Source organism: Coregonus clupeaformis, unplaced genomic scaffold (assembly GCF_020615455.1).
Source record: "Coregonus clupeaformis isolate EN_2021a unplaced genomic scaffold, ASM2061545v1 scaf0298, whole genome shotgun sequence".
NCBI classification, from domain to species: Eukaryota; Metazoa; Chordata; class Actinopteri; order Salmoniformes; family Salmonidae; genus Coregonus; species Coregonus clupeaformis.
In genome coordinates, this window is record NW_025533753.1 from 27,012 (window position 1) to 31,857 (window position 4,846).

The following is a 4,846-nucleotide window of genomic DNA, read 5'->3' on the forward strand; positions in this document are numbered from 1 at the left end:
GCTTTTTTCTCGGTCCCATAAGCCAGATTTAAATTATTTTGTAATAACTCATTTGAATGGTACAGAAATTGAGTTCCTTCCTTCCAACACATTTTTTGGTATCTGGCTTGATGACAAACTGTCATTTAAAAAACATGTCACTGAGCTGGTGAAGAAGTTGACGTTCAAGGTTGGTTTATTTTACAGAAAGAAAGCATATTTTACAGAAAGAAAGCATGTCTGACTTTTGTTAATAGGAAGGAAATTGGCCAGGCCATGTTTATGTCTATTTTAGATTATGGGGATATTATCAATATGCAAGTGTAACAGTACTCTTCTTGCGTTGTAAACAATAATCGACAAGGACTCCAGCATGTAGCACCAGTCATGGATTTATTATCTGATAGAAAAACAGCACGGATAGTACGTAATGCAATGCAGCCACCACAGATCATTCTACTCTCTGCATGCGCGCTGTACAAAATACATAAAACACCCCCAGACACTGTGAATAACCAGCTTGCATTTGCTGAAATTATATTCAACAAAATGTACCACAAGTATTCACAAACAAAACACCATATCTCATTTACAATATTCCAGCAATGTTTACAAACAAATGTATATAACTTGTACATTCCGATCTGCACTTAAGAGTATAAAAATCACTTTTGATGTACAGTGCTTTGCAACAGTTAATTTACCGCTGGTTTGGTGCTTGTTGACTGGGATTATTCTAACTCAAACACCACCCTTCGTAAGCAAGCAATGCAAACCAGCTAGTAAGATTCCATGTTGATTAGGTGAAGGCAATACCAAAACGAAAACCAAAAAACGAATTGGCTTACAATAGAGTGGCTACGGGAATCACCAATAATAACCCTGTTACACTCCCCCCTACTGAATTCCACTTGCAAACTAAACAGAAAATACACAACTGCACTATGCAAACATACCAGGTACAGGAACACTCAACACACTGTATGTAGAAAATTATGCAGAATAATTTTCTTTACAACTTAGAAGAGAAAATAAAAAGGTAGAGATGTGTATTGAGGATGCAGACCCTACTTCTAAAACAGTCACTAAATATTCCAGTCGTCAGACTATTCTCCACGAGAATTAGAGTGAAAAGAGGTTGATCAGTCCCCTTAGCCCTCATAGGTAAACATGCCTGTCACATGTTAATTATACTCAGTGACTTGAAAGGACCTCAAATAAAAAAGAAAACCACAATAAGGGACTTATTAGATCCTCCTCTCATTCTTTGACATCTAACCATGTCCACAGGGTTGTAAAAAAAATAAAAAATAAAAAATATGTAAATACCTTTGACCCTCTGTATTCACATATTAGCCTTTAACAAAACAAAATACTCATAAGAGAGATACCTCACATTTACATTTACATTTACGTCATTTAGCAGACGCTCTTATCCAGAGCGACTTACAAATTGGTGCATTCACCTTATAGCCAGTGGGATAACCACTTTACAATATTTTTTTTTGGGGGGGGTGTGGGGTAAGGGGGTGTTACTTTATCCTATCCCAGGTATTCCTTAAAGAGGTGGGGTTTCAAGTGTCTCCGGAAGGTGGTGAGTGACACCGCTGTCCTGGCGTCGTGAGGGAGCTTGTTCCACCATTGGGGTGCCAGAGCAGCGAACAGTTTTGACTGGGCTGAGCGGGAACTGTGCTTCCGCAGAGGTAGGGGGGCCAGCAGGCCAGAGGTGGATGAACGCAATGCCCTCGTTTGGGTGTAGGGACTGATCAGAGCCTGAAGGTACGGAGGTGCCGTTCCCCTCACAGCTCCGTAGGCAAGCACCATGGTCTTGTAGCAGATGCGAGCTTCAACTGGAAGCCAGTGGGGTGTGCGGAGGAGCGGGGTGACGTGAGAGAACTTGTGAAGGTTGAACACCAGACGGGCTGCGGCATTCTGGATGAGTTGTAGGGGTTAATGGCACAGGCAGGGAGCCCAGCCAACAGCGAGTTGCAGTAATCCAGACGGGAGATGACAAGTGCCTGGATTAGGACCTGTGCCGCTTCCTGTGTAAGGCAGGGTCGTACTCTCCGAATGTTGTAGAGCATTTTTTTTGCGTGCAGGGACCACCAGGTTAGAGTGGCAGCAGCCATGCGGTGTGAGGCGTTTGTATAGCCTGTGCGGAGAGGAGAGAACAGGGATAGACAGACGCATAGTTGACAGGCTACAGAAAATGGCTACAATAATGCAAAGGAGATCGGAATGAAATGAACTAAACATCTGGGAAAGCGAGAGAGCGGGGCCTCCCTCACTTACGTTACACTGAAACACCCAAATATAACTCTCCCAACTTCCACCTCAGAAACTATAATTGTTGTAAACTACAGCGGTTCAATGTTTTCTAGGAATAGACTAGCTTAGTTTATTCAGCTAGCTAACTTGGTACAGTATTCTTCCGTGAAAACCGTCCAGGGCACCGAATCCTATGATGCCACAGCCAACTAGCATGCCAGCCTCCAACAACATGGTTTAGCACCAATACTCGGCCACAACAAACCACCAGTGTGTCAACATGCCAAGCAGTGTCACACCCTGGCTCTGGGGACTCTATATGTTGAGCCAGGGTGTGTAGTTTCTATGTGTTTTGTTCTATGTTCACAGTCTAGTTCTTGTATTTCTATGTTGGCCAGAGTGGTTCCCAATCAGAGGCAACGAGTGTCAGCTGTTGCTGGTTGTCTCTGATTGGGAGCCATATTTAAACAGTCTGTTTTCCCTTAGTGTTTGTGGGATCTTGTTCCGTTTGGTTTGTTCCGTGTTGGTTGTTTAACCTAGGACGTCACGTCATCGTTTTGTTTGTGTATTCACTTTGGAAAAGAAAGTATGTTCGCTCATCACGCTGCGCCTTGGTCTACTCTCTACGACGATCGTGACAGAAGATCCCACCATACCAGGACCAAGCAGCGTGTCCAGGAGCAGGCAGCCTGGACATGGGAGGAAGCGCCGGGAAAGGAGCTGGAGAGGTTGGCGATGGCCCAGGTGGGCAAAGTGTGGTCCTGGGAGGACATGCTCGGGGGAAAAGGGCCATGGGCTAAGATTAAGGCCCTGGCGAGAGAGGAGCAACGGCGTCAACAATGTCGTCGTCGGACGGACGAGAGGCAACCCCAAACTTTTTTTAGGGGGGGTCACACGGCATGGGCGACTGGGCAGCAGGAGGCTGCCACAGGGCGAATTGGGAGGTTGGCAGAGGAGGCCGCCAGGTTACAGGGGCCACTGGTCAAAGAGGGGAAGGAAGGTGTAGAGGCACGGCGAGAGGTACTGGGGTGTGTTACCAGTCCGGTCCGGCCCGTTCCAGATCCCTGCGTAGGGCCAGTGGTGTGTGTCCCCAGTACGGTCCGGTCTGTTCCTGCTCCCCGCACCAAGGTAATGGTGCGTGTCGCCAGCCCGGCCCGGCCTGTTCCTGCTCCTCGCACCAAGCCTACGGTGCGCGTCGCCAGCCCGGCTCGGCCTGTTCCTGCTCCCCGCACCAAGCCTACGGTGCGCGTCGCCAGCCCGGCATGTTCCTGCTCCCCGCACCAAGCTAACGGTGCACGTCGCCAGCCCGGCCCGGCCTGTTCCTGCCACTCGCACCAAGCCTACGGTGCGCGTCGCCAGCCCGGCCCGGCCTGTTCCTGCCACTCGCACCAAGCCTACGGTGCGCGTCGCCAGCCCGGCCCGGCCTGTTCCTGCCACTCGCACCAAGCCTACGGTGCGTGTCGCCAGCCCGGCCCGGCCTGTTCCTGCCACTCGCACCAAGCCTACGGTGCGCGTCGCCAGCCCGGCCCGGCCTGTTCCTGCCATTCGCACCAAGCCTACGGTGCGCGTCGCCAGCCCGGCCCGGCCTGTTCCTGCCACTCGCACCAAGCCTACGGTGCGCGTCGCCAGCCCGGCCTGTTCCTGCCACTCGCACCAAGCCTACGGTGCGCGTCGCCAGCCCGGCCCGGACTGTTCCTGCTCCACGCACCAAGCCAGGGGTGCGCATCGTCAGCCCGGTCCGGCCCGTTCCTGCTCCACGCACCAAGCCAGGGGTGCGAGTCGTCAGCCCGGTCCGGCCCGTTCCTGCTCCACGCACCAAGCCAGGGGTGCGCATCGTCAGCCCGGTCCGGCCCGTTCCTGCTCCACGCAACAAGCCAGGGGTGTGCGTCGTCAGCCCGGTCCAGCCCGTTCCTGCTCCACGCACCAAGCCAGGGGTGCGAGTCGTCAGCCCGGTCCGGCCCGTTCCTGCTCCACGCACCAAGCCAGGGGTGCGCATCGTCAGCCCGGTAAGGCCCGTTCCGGATCCACGCACCAAGCCAGGGGTGCGCATCGTCAGCCCGGTCCGGCCCGTAGCTGCTCCACGCACCAAGCCAGGGGTGCGCATCGTCAGCCCGGTCCGGCCCGTTCCTGCTCCACGCACCAAGCCAGGGGTGCGCATCGTCAGCCCGGTCCGGCCCGTTGCTGCTCCACGCACCAAGCCAGGGGTGCGCATCGTCAGCCCGGTCCGACCCGTTTCTGCTCACGCACCAAGCCAGGGGTGTGCGTCGTCAGTCCGGCACAACCGCGTGCCTGGGTCACCGGTGCCTGGTCAGGTACCGGTCAGCTGCTCCACACCGGAGCTGAAGCAATCCGCTCCTACGATGTCCAGTCCAGCTCCAGCCAGCGGGGCCAGACCGGACCAGGGGCGCTACGGGGGATTATTGGAAGGTGGTGGGCAAGCCCGAGCCGGAACCGCCTCCGAGGAGGAATGCCCACCCAGCCCTCCCTGTTTGGTTTATGTGGAGGCGCGGTCGCAGTCCGCGCCTTTGGGGGGGGGGGTACTGTCACACCCTGGCTCTGGGGACTCTATATGTTGAGCCAGGGTGTGTAGTTTCTATGT